Here is a 15855-nt window from a genome sequence, read left to right as displayed (position 1 = left end):
AACTGGTGAACTCATACCTGGACTTTGAAGCAACTCCCTTCTGAATGCCCCAGCCCAATATATCTGCCAGGATATTTAATATTTAACATTTAATACATGCCACAAGCCTGTTCTCTCAAGGCAGTGTGGGTCAATTCAGAGCCCAGCACACAAAATTATCAGCAGAGACCCCAGGAGCCGCAGCCTCTCTGGGAAGGCCAAACACCACCACACCTCAGTGTATTAACATTTAGTTCAGGTCATGAGCCACATGAAGGGAATTGCAGCCACATTTACTAATACAGATATAGCTTTTCTTGAAGGCTCAATCCTTTGGCTCTGGTTTGGTTTTGCATTTCCTTGCCCCGGTTTTCTTTTCCAACCCTTAAGTTCCCACAACCATCGATGGAGTGGAAAGAAATTAAATACTACTCCCTTATCATGAAGGGGAAGTGTTTTCTGCACTACCACACTCTAGGCAACATGTGAACCTTAAATGGTGAATAACAAATTATTCAATTAACTACAGGTGATGCCTTTAGCTTTTCTATTTTTCAGATCCTGTACTGCTTTAGTGTAAAACTCTAAACTCCATGGCCTGTCAGCTGCTGTTCTCCCTTTTTATTCAGACAGAACCTTTCCTCTCTTGGCCTGAAACTCAGGGACAACTCATTGTCTCAGGCTCCTAGAAATGTAAACAGCAGTGAACTGGGGGGGACAGGCTTGGAGTAAATTACTCCATTACCTGAAAGTGTAATTGGAGCATTAGCCTCTGATAGGTTATTGGACCAAACACTTGTAACTGTATGAAAAACTCATGACTGTCGTCCACCTCAGAGGCTTTAGACTGCCCAAGGTGAAGCTATTAAGAGCATTCAATAAATACCCACTTTTATTCTCTTAATTTTGTCTAGCCTCTGTTTCAGGCAGCCACTCTAAGGCATCACAGGTTAGTCAGAAAAACATCAGTGCAAAGCTAAATCATGACAAGGTGCACAGAGGAATAAAGCACAGCAGGAGAATTAAAATAACCAACACAGTTATGAGGAAAGCAGAGCTTGGCAAACTGTTTAAAATACTGAAAAGGTAACAGGGCTGACACTCACCATGGTCTGTAACAAATGTGACTGCACGGCATTTTCTTTAAAGCATGGCATTTCCATAGTGACATTTGTCACTACACAAAAATTCACCACAGAGGCTGAGAACCAGGGAAGAGAGATCACAAAAAATATGATAATGTGGAATTATTTATGGGGGATATTTTAGTAGACTGAATGACTTTGGGTGCTGCTATTTTCATCAGTGACTGCTGCTGCTATTTTTATATCAATGAAAATTATTAGATATAATATCACTGGTAGCAATATATTTAATATCACTGTAACAGAAGTCATTGGCTCGGGCCATATCAGTTACAAAAGCCAGCTAATCCACTTAAATGCTAATTTGGTAATATAAGATGCAGATCACTTTTAAGATGGCAGCCTCATCCACAGCCTAAAAACCCCACAAATAATTACATTATTTGGAGGTAATGATTAGTAAAAACCAGAAAATTAATTCTTAGTGCAAAACTTCTTTTATACAAACAGCAAAAATCCTGAAGAGATGCAGTGATGAAAGTGAATCAATGCAAAGAACTGAAACTACCCCTTGTACAGTGCTGCTTGAGCAGATATTGCATTATAAAAGCCCAGAAGAAGCTCCCGGTAAGTTATCCACTGTGGGAAAGATGAGTCCAGCCCACAAGGCTGGAAGGGCTCTAATCAATGTGCTCTCTCAGCTGGCACTGAGGAAGAGAATTCATCAGAGATCCGCAGAGACTTGCACAAGGAAAAATCTTCAAATAAGCTATGGATCTTGAATCCAGAAACAAAAGACCTAATCAGGATGCAATCTCCAAAAGCCAAAGCCAGGAAAACTGGCTAAAAAAGAGAAGAATAACAGCAGCAGTGATTAATTGTTGGCACCATATACTCAGGATTCTTCAGCACCAGAAATATTTCTTTCAGAAACAGACTTTTTTTTTTTTTCCAAATAGAGCTGCTATAGCTCAAGCAGGAATTACAAGCTCCACAGTGATTTATTAATCAAAAATGCCTGTTCCAAATAACACAGGTCAAGCCACTTGAGCAGAAGGGTCCCACTGGTATCTGAAAATCCAAACATCTCTGACAGCACCCTAGTCAAGAACTGAATTTCTCACTCTTTAAACATGCCTTTGTGCTGTAAGGATTAGCAATGCAGCGCCTCTGATACGTTTTTCCAGGCTGATAATTGAAATTTCCGTTAAAATATGGTTTATTTATGCTCTTTGATGCACTCAAAATAATTTGCAAAGAGCAAATTCATCAGGCTGAGTGAACAGAATAACAGCTCTGCATCTGTGGTGGTTTTGTACAGGTTCCTGGTATTCTTTTCACTCATTTGAATCAATCTGAATAATTTCTGCCTACCTGAAAGGAATATTTTTCCAAGCATTATATATCCTGTTCTGTGGGAACATCTTCTCCTCATTTTGTTTCATGGGAATAGAGTGTTATGATCACAAATGAGCAGTATGATCAAACAATAGCCTTCAAAAAAAAAACAACCTGCAGTTGTTACATTCAAAACAAAAACCATTTGTGGAGTGCAAGCTTTTAAACCAACCCTTTGTGACTGCCCTGGCATTTGTTTTCAGCCTAATAAAAGTAATTTCTGACCATTAACACTTCATGCAGCTGACTTATGCCAGGAGGTGAAAAAATAACTTCTCACAGGGAGGCTTGCTGGTCAAGAACATGTCACCAGTGCTCCTTGAGACACTTCCAGCTGTGCCAAAGTGAAACATTCCTGAAAGCCAAGCTGCTTGGAAGGCAGCATCCCTTCTGTGGAATTCTAGAACTGCATTAATGTGCCTAAGCCTTGCATAATACATAAATAAATTTAAACATATTACTATAAACATAAATAAAAATAAATCTATTATAATAAATGTAAATTAAAATATATTATTATAAATATATATACACATTATTATAAATACATAAGTAAATTACTATTCCTTCCAGCACTTAAAGCACCTAAATGCAGAATTCCCAACTTATCCCTTCCTCAGCTGTGTTTCTGTCTTGAATTGTTTGTCCCACCAGAAATCAAGGTGACCTGCTGGACTTCTTGCACATGTGGTATCAGACTGCCATGATTTTCTCTTTAACTGCATCTAGTGCAGCAAAACACAAGTCAAATACTCTTTTTCCCCCCCATATAATAAATTTAGTATAACTGCAACAGAAATCGATGCAATTGCCATATGCGTTATATCCTCTCAAGCCATCACCTACATTATGTTTGGCAGCTGTTTCAGAACCAGCAGAAGCATTTCAGGTGAGTGAGGCTGTGGGTTGAGCTCCAGTTTGACACCTGGTTTGTTGTTTCATGTCAGTTCCCAGATGATTTTTCCAGTCAGACAGAAGGAAGGGCAATGCCCAGTTTGGTATTTCTGTGCTCACAGTGCAAAAGGCACTGTCAATAACCATGCCAACCCCCTGTGATTTTTTTATTGGCAGTCAGCAAACGGCTAAGCCTGATGAAACCTTGAGCACCGAGATGTGCTGAGCACTTACTGAGACATTTTGGAATTAAAATAATGTAATTTCTTTTAAAATCCCCAAACAGCATAAACAAAAACACTGCAAAAAATTGTATACAAATGAAGAAATTGACCTTTTTGCAGTCAATTCCCCTTCTGCAGAAAAAAAATTTTTTTCCTACCCTACCACACAGAATTTGGATATTTTAGAAAATAAACTCCTCAGATAACTTCACAGGAGGGCAAAGCCCCTTGGATTCTCTTCCAAACCTTGAGGAGGCAGCAGCTTCTTAATGCTTTTCATTGCATTCTTCATCAGATGAGGAAGCAATGCCACGGTTTTAAAATCAAATATTGCTTTTCATATATCTTTCACTTCCTCTGCCACTATCTCCCATACAGGCCTCTCAAGTTTATTACTATAAATCTGTCACTAAACCAAAAAACCCATAGTATGCGAAGGCAAGATTCCTCAGCTCACCCCGCGCAGGAAGGCAAACATCTCAAGAAAAACTGAATAGAAGTTTATTTATCATATTGCATCAACCTGAAAACAAATTCCTTTATGCCAGCTACCAGCAAGGGTTGTGATTTCAGCTTATGGTCAGATCTCAGAAGACAAAAAACAAGCAACAACAGCAAATTGAAATATTCTTCAGGTGAATAACCTAGTAAATAACTTTACTCCAAGCATGAGACTGTCCCTTCAATTCTAGGTTTTTGAAAGCTTTGTTTATTCCACTTTGGATGTTCAGTCTTAGCCAAGTTACTCATGATTTAATCTGATGCAAACATAAACTGAGCTCAGGAATTGAAATGGATGAGCAATTCTCTGTGTTCCACTCAGTAAATTTTATAGTTGTCGCAGTTCAAAAACATTTCATATAAGAAAACTCAAACAAACCCTTGCAGTTTGTCCATGTACCAAAGGGTTTTAAGAGCGGAGTGCTCTGTACATGCAAGGTGTGAATACTGCTGTCCACCATACAAGTGATCTACAAATCATGCTCCAGACATTTGGCCAAATGCAAACCAAGTCTTTCCACGTTTTTTATCTGTAAAGTACAAGTCAGCTCACGTAACACAGATTTTCTTCATCAAAACAAAAAAGGCTGCACCATCAGAACCCTCTTGGTGAGCAGGCTAATGGGAAGTGTACTCCAGGAGTAATCTTGGTTTTAAAAGTCAAAAAGAACACAGTGAACCTGCTGTCTTTCTAGACAAGCCACAATACCATCTCATGTACTTTACATTGCAGTTTAGCTCAATATTAAAAGCATTTGGTTTCCCAGACCTTTTTGAAATATATTACTTGAATAAAGTGGCCCATCTGATTTTTCAGACATACTAGATTAAAAAACACCCAAAATATTTTAAGTCTTTCCACCTCTCATGGTTTAACCCCAACCAGCAACCAAGCTCCAGGCAGGCCCATGTTCACTTCCCCACCAGTGGGCTCAGGGAGAGAATGGGAAGAATAAAAAATAGAAAACTCATGGGTTGAGATAAGGACAGCTTAGTAGGGAAAGCAAAATCCACACACACAGAAGGAAAAAATGGAATGAAATCCCTGCTTCCCACGGGCAGGCAGGAGTTCAGCCTTCTCCAGGAGAGCAGGGCCCCATCACAGGGAATGGTGGCTTGGGAAGGACAAACACTATCACTCCAAATGTTCCCCTTTTCCTCCTTCTTCCCCCACTTCCCATGACACCGCATGGTCTGGAAAGTGCCTTTGGTCAGTGGGGTCACCTGTCCTGGCTGTGTCCCCTCCCACCCTGCCAGGCACCCCAGCTCCCTCAGCAGCAGAGCTCACAAAAAGCAGAGAAGGCCTTGGCTCTGTGCAACAACAACAACAACAACAACAACATGCATTATCAACCCTGTGTTCAGCACAAATCCAAACACAGCCCCACACCAGCCACTGCAAAGAAAATTAACTCTACCCCAACTGAAACCCCCTCCCCAAAATTCCCCTGATCAGTTCATACTTTGATGGAAACACAAGTGCCACTTGCAGAATGTACAACATCCATAGCAAGTTAAGGAAATTATTATAGGTCAAGGAATTCATAAAAACTCCTTGTGGGTGTTTGTATTGCTGGTTTTTAAAGCAAAATGTCTGCTATTTCACTTTTGAAAGTCAGCACTGTCATTAAAAAACATAAGACAAAGAAACCACAAACACCCAAAAAATATAGAACAACAACAGATTGATCAGTCTCTTTCTGAAAACAGCAACAGTACAGACACCATAAATGACTGAATGTATCTTTACTAAAGTCTGCTTTTGTCTGAGGACTTTCAAGGTGCAATCCAAACTCTCAAAGTATGAAATTCTTTGATTTACACAGAAATTGGATCAGGCTCTTGGATGTTTCTTTTATAAAACTTGAATGACCAAAATGATTAGCTACAACAGCAACCTGAAGTTACACTTGTACCAGGTTATACCAGCACAGAGCTTCATTTCAGTTTTCATTTTTCCTTAAATGTCACTCAACAGCATCCAGATTCCAAGCTGACCTTTGTCTTTACACTAACAGCTTTTCTGATCAGCAGCAAAATCTCTGCATCTTCCACACAGCTGATCTGCCACTGGCACAATCCTCTGTTTAGAATAATCCTTTACCCTAGTATTTGGAGCCGATATTAAGAAATTAAGAACAGCCAAATAATTACCCTTTCACCTAGGAAAACATTGTAGAATGTTCCACCAGTGACAAAGTGCTGTGGCCTGAGTAATTGAGGCAAATCCATGAGGGGGTGCTGGGGTGTTCCCTGCACTGGCTGTCACCTCCACACACTCACTATTTGTCCAATAGGATGGCACAGGCAGGATTTTTTACTTTTATTCCCAGAACTGTTTTGTTTGTTTATTAGAAACAACTCTACTTCTAATGGCAAGCCATTTGTTTATTGTGACAAGAAACACAAACTTTTTTTTCTTTTCCAAGAGTCTACGCATTTGAGTGCTGCATAACATTATCTTACATTTAATTTCCAGATGAATTTGATCCTTGCCACAAAAGCCAAAAAACATTTATTCCCAGCTTGTATATGGAAGGTGCACGACTGAAAATTGGCAAATCTTCCTTGTCTGTTAGTAGCAACTGCATCATAAATTACAGCGCATAGAAAAATTCAGCATTTCACCTTGCATAAGCATATAATTCATAGAGCACTGCAGATGAAGGAGCAGAGATCTCTTCTCTCCACTACCAATAAATTAAGCTCCAGCTTTGTTTTCTCCATCTGCCAGCACAGTGGTGAACTGAGGTGTTGCAGGCGCCATTGTGATGGACTAAGGAAATGCTAAGGTCTGCTGCTTTGCCTCATCAATCTGGAACCCAAATGGAGCTTTCCCTGAGGGTTGCCTCCAAACACATTCCTGAGGAGCACTGACTGGTGACCAGAGAGTCTGGCTGGAGAAAAACAAGTTGTGCAGCACAGGAACAGTGTTAACAGCTCCTCACCTCTTGGAGGATATCTTTTCACCAGGGCTGAGTAAGGGGCTGACCCCTCCTCGCAGCAGATAAAATAGTCTGAAAGCAGCACTTGGGATTTTTCTTTTCAAGTCACAACATAATATATTCACATTTTCCAGGATCTCATCAATGTCCAGACTAGACACAGGGTAATGTAACCACTGACACTTCTTGCCCACCTTTTTTTTAACATATGCCATAGGAAGTACCATGGAAGGATATTCCTTCCACAGCATTTAAGGCACCATATGGAGCTAGCTAGCAGACATGGATTTTGTTCTCAGCCTGTTCAGTGACCCTAGGGAATGCCTTTCTGCTTCACTTTCTTTTTCCACAGCCTAGAAATGACAGCACTTGCCTTTTCTTTTTCTCCTTTTTTTTTTTTTTAAACTCTAAGATTTCTAGTAAGAAAAGAAAGATGTTAAAGAGGACAGTATAAATGTCACTATAAGGAATTCTTTTACCAACAAAAAGATTTAGCTGAGTTCTATCGACAACAGAGGCTAATAATAACATACATTATTTACAAAGGATAAATTAAACTGTATAAACTGTCACTGAATTATCTAATTGGCATTTTCTCTCTCCCAAATGCACTCCAGATTAAGTATGTATTCACAATGTCTCTTAAGTCTTTAAACTATTTATAACTCTCCTAAACACTGAAATAATGTATTTACATCAGGATTAATCATCACTATAATTTAATTAGCATTTGACAAGAATTGATTTGGCAGAACTTTTTCCCTTAAAAATAGGAAATGGCCATAAACCAGGGGAATGGCCATAAACTAAATACACTGCTTTTTCTCTCCATCTGCTTCTGGTAAGATGCATTCTTCAACTGCTAATTCAGTCAAGATCTCAGCTTCATTTATCCAGTTAATTAGAGTCAGATGCTGACAACATCAAGATGATAAATCAAATCTGGGTATGCAGGCAAAAAGAAAGCTGCTGCTAACACCAATGTACATGTTTTGATTTCTTACAGACCTACATATGAAAAGAGGATAAACCAGTAGCACACTAGGAGCAGGATTACCATTATATCCCATAAAAGACGTGCTAAAGTTGGGTACTAAAGCAGTAACCATGTAAACTTGGACTCAGCAGCCAGATCTAGAAGCTCACACTCCTGCCAAGCTGCAGAACAAGCTGCAGTGGTAAGTTCCACTTTTAGGGCACTGGCTCCAGCTACTGTGCTTGATATCAGAAGTTGCTTGCCAGCTCCTTAATTTGTGTTTCAAAAGCCAGTGGTGCTGACCTCTGTATTTTGTGGGAGCCTGACCACCCAGGAGCTCCCAGAGCACCCCAGACAGATCCTTCTCTGGGATTCAGCCACCCCAAAATGCCCCAGACTAGCACAGAGATGGGAGCTTGTGGCACACAAATGTGCAATTCCAGCTTCTGCAGAGTTCAAAACATCAAGAGGTGCATGCAGCCTGGAGAACAGCCAGACTAAAGCAGCACATGTGCTGGGGTTTGCAGTTTTGCTCCTGAGAACACACAGACATTTACACCTTTTCAGAGAGCAGAAAAGAGATGTAAATGGTCTCATCTTATCTTTTTTGTTTGTTTGTTTACTCTGAAGGATCACATCTGTATCACTGACAGAGAAAGCCAACCATAACCAATGTTGACTTAGAAATTACAGAGGGACAAGGCGTCACTGGAGCAACTCCTTCTACATTCTATATTCACCCTCAGATGGATCAAGAACTCTGGGCAGACTGAGAATACGTTAAAACCTCAAAATGACAAGGCAAAACATTGCAGCATATGATTTTCTCCCTACAAGACAAAGCAAACAAACCAACCCTCAGCTCTAGAGCAGTGAACAAGTTATCTCAGAGCAGAGTAAAAGGACCCTTGGGGCTTCTACTAAAGCCACATGAGGATGTTGAGTATCAGTTCTACAGTGATCTATATGCACAAAGCACACACATTGTTAAAGGATATATGGACTGCAGGGTCACTAAAGTTCAGCCCCAAACTACCAAAGTGTTTTCCCATGTCTTTGGTAATATTCCACAAGTAAGCCCATGTTTCTTTTTCCTCTACTTTATAAAGAATTTGACTTGAATTTACTGACTAACTATAACCCACAGGCAAACAAAAGCTTTTTCAGGTAGCAAAAAATTCATTTCAACGCCTAAACTTGACAAAACTCTGCCCATGAAAACCTGCGCTGTGCAATGGCATTCCTCAGCTCCCATTCCCAATGTAGCCTTTCTCAAGGTCTTGCAATGTTGCTACATTTCAAGTCACAGCCTCGATATTGTTATCTGACCACAGTGCCAGTGATTTTCATTTTACAGACTAACACAGGAGCTGAATGCTGGTTCTCAGAAACAACATTTTTGTCTCTTCAGCATCCAGTGCTGAAGTTTTAGTTACTCACCCAGCTACAGAGCAATTCTACGTGCTATAATCCACAGGATCAGGAAGTTCACAGCAAAAGGTTATAAGATCATTTTAGCTGTATGTGGGGAACTTAGAGAGATAATGTTGGCTGCCTGAAAAAAATAAGTTTATCCAAAGCTAACACACCTTTAAACAGCTGAAGAGGCAAAAAAGTAGACTTACACAGCACATTGCAGTTTCTTTTCTAAATGCCCCAATTCCACACTGATACCTTGTAGTATCCCATTTTAGTCTGGATTCCTGTTGACAGCAATACACTGCCTTTACTTCTAGAAACTTTAACAATCTCAGACAGAAACACCTTGGCAGTAACAACGAAAAACACACCACTCATTCTGGCAGGTAGCACGGATATCTGCTGTTCAGGTGCAGGAATTGAACAGCTCAAACAAAAGAATCAAATCAGCAGCCAAGGTGAGGAACATGAGAGTGGGACAGGCAGGCATCACTGTCCTGGCATGTGTCCACACTGGATCCAAGCAGCAAGACTAATTCAAACCAATCTGCCCAAAGGAAAAAACCTTGTAACTAGCAACCCTATGTCTCCACAAAAAATACTGAGCTTTGGAAAGAGTGGAAGTAAACATATTTTTGGGAACCACGCCTCCTCTCCTGGAAAATTTGTCCCTGAAAATCACAGAAGGTGGGTGCCCTCCCACACTGCTAATGGGGTGTTCTGAGCTCTCAGGTGAGACACAACTTGTGGACAGGTCACACAGAAATAACTGCAATTCTGTCCTGAGGCCTGTCATCACCCCAGTTTTCAAGGCAATGTGCCTCAAATCAATAACAAATTGGTGCTGTAAACAGCACAGACTGGTCCTTGGCACAGTGCTTAATTTCACTGCCTGGGTTTTGCACAGAACTCGTGTTTCCACAACATTTATGTTTCCAGGCTTTGGGAGGAAACAAACACTCTCAACTACCTTTTTCCTCCAGTTACAAAAGCAAAGATCACTAGTTATTTGTCCTCAACATTAAATCACAGTGACTGTTTTCACCAGTAACCTCAAGTTTGTTGGAATTTTTGGTCATCTTTTTTTTAGCGCACGTGTGATCTACAGGTATCATTTCTAAGGATTTGAGCTGTACAGTATTGTACTAAACACAGTGAATCTCAAAGATGAGCTCTCACTTTAATAAGACACAGCAAAACTGTCCCACAATTAAAGCAAATAAATGTGAAGCAAACTTGGCCTGACTACACCAGTCACACCCACCAAGATAAAGGAAAAAGGGTAACCCAATTAAAAACTCTTCTTGCTGCAGCTGTTTCTCTTGTGTTGGGCACAATTAGTAAAGTGAATTATCACTTAGATGCCTTCTGGGTTCTTGTTCTTGCATAAGGATTTTTACACATTGATACATCAGTTGTTCTCCAAATGGGAAAGTGTTTTTACAAACACTGCTCAAATATACAGTCTCAATCTAAACATTGAACCTCTCAAGTATATATAAATATTTTAATTTTACAAAGCATCCAAAATTTCTAGTTGCTTACTTCAAAAGTATCACTCGTAAACTAAAATCTGATTTTCTGTAGTATTTGACAATTCACTCAGACTTCAAAATTTATACAAGCTGTGTCTCAGTTTTTAGCAGAGTATCAACACAAGCTGTGAAACAACATTCATTCCACGCCAGGGTATGATCTCATTTCATACACACATTCCCTATCTGAGTCCAAGTCCCTACAAGGCGAGCACACAATGCAATTTCCTGCAAAAGAAAACCACTGAAATTAGTCAGGGTGACAAGAAACCCAGATTAGACTCGGCAAAAAGTTCACAAAACTCAGCCAAATTGGCTGTTTCTGACTTTGAACGACACCTAAAGTCCCGTTTGAGCCACTCCAGTGGAAGCAAACCCCTGTTCCTGCTCCACACTGATTCCCTGCCACAGCACCACGACCCAGGAGGGAACAACTGACCTGTAATACCAAAACCTTACTGAGATGCTACATATAAAGCCATTTATGTCAATAATTAGCAATGGCCTCAAAAAAAGTCTGTTGTAATTATAATTCTCTCACCCCAAAAAACAGCACAAGTTAAAACCATCATGCTCACTAAACATAACAACGCTGCTTCCAAAATGATGATAGCAATGATTCAAAGGATGAAACCAAAAGGACAAAATGATCCCTGCAAACGAAAAAATATTCTCCACATGAAAGAAGAGGTCAAGCTAAGACACAGTTTACATATATCATAGGTCTCTACAGGAAATAAACCTAAAAAACATGAAAGAAGGGGCCCAGCAGGCATATCAATATAACATTAGTATCCAAATGTGCATTGGAAAATTGACACCAGGAATTCCAGTGTATTTCACTGTGAGTAAACTAAACCAGAATTTTGAGAAACATTACAACAAGCTGTTTATAGCTATTATAGTGTAGATTTTAACATAATGGAGACAGGATAGAAACATCTACAGCCCCAATGAAAACAAGCAGAACTCACAATTCCCTGCGTTTTGGTTTTGTAACCATATTTTTTAGCCTACCGTAATTAATTTAATTAACAGAATGTTTGCACATGATCAAATAGTTTCATTAGGCAAGCACAGAGCATATCAAATCACCTTCTAGGAGATTGATAGAGTACAATTAGGAAGGTTTTGTTTGCAAAAGTTCTATTAATGCATGTTACTTTTTTGGGGCAAGAAAATGACCCAACTACGAATTTAAAGATGTTTTCTCTTTTTAGTTTTAATTGCACTCTGGTCTTTTCTGCTCTTTCACTTTTCCTTCTCTTCATTTAAAATTAAATCAAAGTGATCTAACTTGTGCTGCCCAGCACTGGGAAGAGGAGAAATCATCAAGTTCTGGAATCCCTGAACGCAGTGTTTCCAGAGTTTGAGATTTTTGCTGGGATCCGAGATGAATCAACTCCAACCAACTCGATTTCAGGAGGTTTGCTTTATTTTCTTATACTTTGGTTGCTTTTCCAAATGAACACAAGAGGGCACAGCTCATGTGCAATCTCAGGCTGTATTCCTATCTAGTACATGCCAAATTAAAACTAATTCTTCCTACACGCAAAGCAGCCCCCTGTGGAAAGCTGGCATTCAAAAATAAAGCAGAGACAGGAAATCTTACACACAAATAACTTCAGGTACTATATGAGAACTGAAAGAATGTAAGATTTCCATGTGATAAAATTAAATCAGGACTTCTAGAGCAATGTGCAGCATGTACAAGTATCTATTTCAGGAAATCTAACACTGATTCAACTAACATCTGAAGATTCTGAATATAAAGCATCCTGGAAAAGGAAACACGGAATGACTCAGGAAAAGGATCAGTCTGATAAGGGTGGGGAAACAAAATGAGAATATAGGATTCTTCCCTGCACTAACCCCTTGAGACTAAGCTTATCAGTCTATTTTTGACACAATGATTTTTAAAAAAAGTCAGAGGTTGGAAGACTTACTAGTTTCTGTACTCCACAATAGCTAATCAGGTGTTCCACTTGAATAAAATGCTTGTTTTCTAAGATAATCCAAAGCAATGTTAAAATTCAGTTACTGTCTGCTAGTCAATAACAGAACAAGCCCTTGCTAAGTTAAAAGGAAAGAAAAATTAATTCTGTGGGGCTGGTAAGCAACACACTGTGCAAAATTCAAAAACTCTGTGCAAGCCCCAGGAAGCTGGACAAAGTCAGGGCTGATAAGAAACACTGCTCAGAACTGACTGAATTATTCTACTGCAGCTTCCAGTCTGAGCTCAAACACCCTCTACAAACATCTCCCAGAGCAGAACCAGACAGGTAAAACCCAAGTTCTAGGCCAAATCCTCACCACTCTGTGAAGAGCCTGGACTAAGGAAAAAGCACCACACACACACACAAAGCACAGAAGTTTCCCCTCTTCCTCACACCTTCCCTTCCACCACACAGCCCTTAAACATGAGGAGGAATTTCTTGTTAGCCATTTTAGCCTGAATTATCTCACAATCATCTTTCCAAGATGCATCAAGGCTATTCCTGGTATCTGGGAATACAGAAGGTCCTTTAACTGAGGAACAAGACACTAAGGCAGGTATGCACACCTTACCCTCCTTTTAAAAATGTGATGTTTTTTCAATAAGCTGTTCATTTTAATAATCATGTTCGCATGTATGTGTATATCAAGCTGGCTCATGGCTCAGGAAATCGTGGCAGCTGCAGTGTACAGAACAAAGTGCAGCAAGCAACGTTTTGTTCCAGAGAATCTGAGATGCATTGGCTCCATGTAAAATTTTTAATGGCAACCAGGCTGAGAATAAACTCAGCCTAGTTGCCGTTATAATTAATAATTATAAATACATTAACATATAATTAATGATATATAATAACTAATTAATTATTAATCATTAACAAACTCACCCAAAGACAAACCCCACAGTGGTGTGGGGGCAGCACTTTGTGCATCACCTTGTCCCTAAAGGCAGAGCAGTGGTGCTCCCAGCAGGAAGGCTGGTCCCTTTCCCTAAGAATGTATTGGGGTTGAGATGGCCACAATGCAGTGCCACCACACAATTTCAGAAGGTTTTAAGCATTCTCCAAACAGAATAACACCTTACCTCATCAGAAGGCTTCAGGCATCTGCCCACATAGAGTAACACCAGAGCACTTCAGAAGGCTGCAAATGTCTGCTCCTGTGTCCTTCAGCCCCCTTCAGTGCCCTGCTGTTGGTGCAGTGCCCCTGTGTGCCCTCTGCTCCCTGTGGGGTTGGGCAGCACCCCTGGGCACTCCATGGCTCCTCACCTTCAATAGCATTCACCTGTGCTGCACAGCTGCAGCCCATTAGGGACCAATTAGGGATCAGCCCCACTCCCAATCACCACCACTGTGTGCCCACACTTTGCCAGTACACTTTTTGCCATATCAGTTGCATTATTTACAGCCATCCCTCCTGGCTTCAGAGGAGCCAAGCCCATCTATTCACCTGCCCAAAGAAGAATGGTGCTCTTGGAGCACGTGATAATGATAAATCACAGAATAATTCAGGCTGAAAAAGACCTTGGAGAACATCAAGTCCAACAGCAACCCAGCACTGTCAAGTCCACCACTAAACCATGTCCCCAGGTGCCACGTTTAAATCTCCAAGCAGCTCCTGCTTTTTGCACTTATTGGCAATTCATATAAGCAATGAACTGCTCGTCTTCTTGGTTTAAAAGCACCTGTCTTCATGGGGAAGGTAAAGCCTGAGGAAATTCACTGTGGGGTCTGGATGAGAAAGATGCAGTTTGAAAAGCAGCTCACAAGAATCATGCAAATGAAAATAGGGGCTGACAGCAACTGTGCAGAGGAAATCAGCTCTAAAAAAGACTGTAATATACAGGCATGATTTGGGCATCGTTCAGTACACATGCTGCAGGTTCTAGGATACATCACCCATCTGAAAACAGCTTTGGCCATGGGATTTAAACCTTTTGTACACTGTTGACCTTAGCATACTGTTTTTCTCTGAATAAATACTTTGCTATTAAAATTTTTAAAAGCAGGAAAGGGGCTGGAAATACACTCCTGTCATAGCATTACTGTCGATGAGACATCAGAGAGTGTGGTCCAATTTACAACAGGACTTTAACAGGGCAGTGATCAGCATCATAATGCTTTGTTGCAGGTCTGGAACTTCACCTTCCTCCTAGGTGAGATTCCTCCTCACATCCCAAAACTCTATCCTAGGCTACAGATGACTGAGTTATCTTGTTGGATAGAGATGAGTGGTTCACTTTTCCTTGAAAGTAAGCCCAGTGAAAACAACACGCTTCATCCAACAGTAATCAGGTTGTCCAAAGCAAAAGAAACCCAAGAATAAGAATTCCTCAGTGAAAAAAGAATTCAAAAGATCTTCCATAAAAACAGCCTAACCACTGGGCTGCAGACAGCAGGACAGTGAAGGAATCTGCCACCTGTCCTAAGAGAGCACACACACAGTTTCTGATCACCTGAAACAAAAACTAGCATTTTCTCCTCCTTAATATTTACAATAGCAAGTTCATTATGTCTGTTTGTCCTCAGTATAAAAACATAACTGGAAAATGAAATGGTTCTCCAGCTCAGGTAAAAATAATGAGCAGCTGTTCTATTACAGGCAGAGTTGAGGGCAAAAAGTGAGCAAGTTCGGGGAAGAGGACAGGAAATAGAGGAAGGAATAAACACATGAAAGAACAGACTTCTTCCTATTAAGTTATCAGTCATGGTGTATAATTTAAAGCCCAATGAAACAAATCTCAAAAAACTGAAGCCCAAGACAATATGAGGCACATCTCTTGGCTTTTGCTGACTTCAACAGCATGATATAAATTTGTCACAGAATCAGAACTTAATTTTAACTATTTTCAGAAAGAACAGCTTCAAAAGCAGGAACAGGCTTCAAAAGAAAGCAAAGATCACTTCA

The 15855-nt window shown here is 40.2% G+C and overlaps 1 long non-coding RNA gene across 7 annotated transcripts in view; it reads right to left on the bottom strand.

The window, feature by feature from the left end:
• The window catches only part of LOC135303827 (uncharacterized), a 113332-nt gene extending 99152 nt beyond the window's left edge, over positions 1-14180 (bottom strand). For all 7 annotated transcript variants that reach the window (XR_010365208.1, XR_010365211.1, XR_010365209.1 and 4 more), the window contains exon 1: positions 14033-14180. This is a non-coding gene — a long non-coding RNA (uncharacterized LOC135303827). The remainder of the gene's footprint in view (positions 1-14032) is intronic.
• Positions 14181-15855: the final 1675 nt, after the last annotated feature.

This window comes from Passer domesticus, chromosome 6 (genome assembly GCF_036417665.1).
Source record: "Passer domesticus isolate bPasDom1 chromosome 6, bPasDom1.hap1, whole genome shotgun sequence".
Lineage (NCBI taxonomy): Eukaryota > Metazoa > Chordata > Aves > Passeriformes > Passeridae > Passer > Passer domesticus.
The sequence above is the reverse complement of the archived record's forward strand: the minus strand, read 5'-3'. Positions and strand labels throughout refer to the sequence as shown.